The following is a 241-nucleotide window of genomic DNA, read 5'->3' on the forward strand; positions in this document are numbered from 1 at the left end:
CGGGGAAGCTTCAGTTTCCGGCTGATGTTAACTTAAGTTAACTTTTATGCACTTCCTGTTCCATCATCCCAAAGTCAATGGGTTTTTGGTTAAATGCCTAAAATAAGGTCAGATGTTAACACAAGCTCAAGATATTTTCCCATTTTATTATATGACATAAAATGCATCAGTAATACCTCCTTGAGATTTTATTTTTAAAGCTTTTACTTGTCTTGAAAAAGGCGGTTGCTGACAAGTGCCT

The sequence above is a fragment of the Scardinius erythrophthalmus genome (genome assembly GCF_964197995.2).
Source record: "Scardinius erythrophthalmus genome assembly, chromosome: 2".
NCBI lineage: Eukaryota > Metazoa > Chordata > Actinopteri > Cypriniformes > Leuciscidae > Scardinius > Scardinius erythrophthalmus.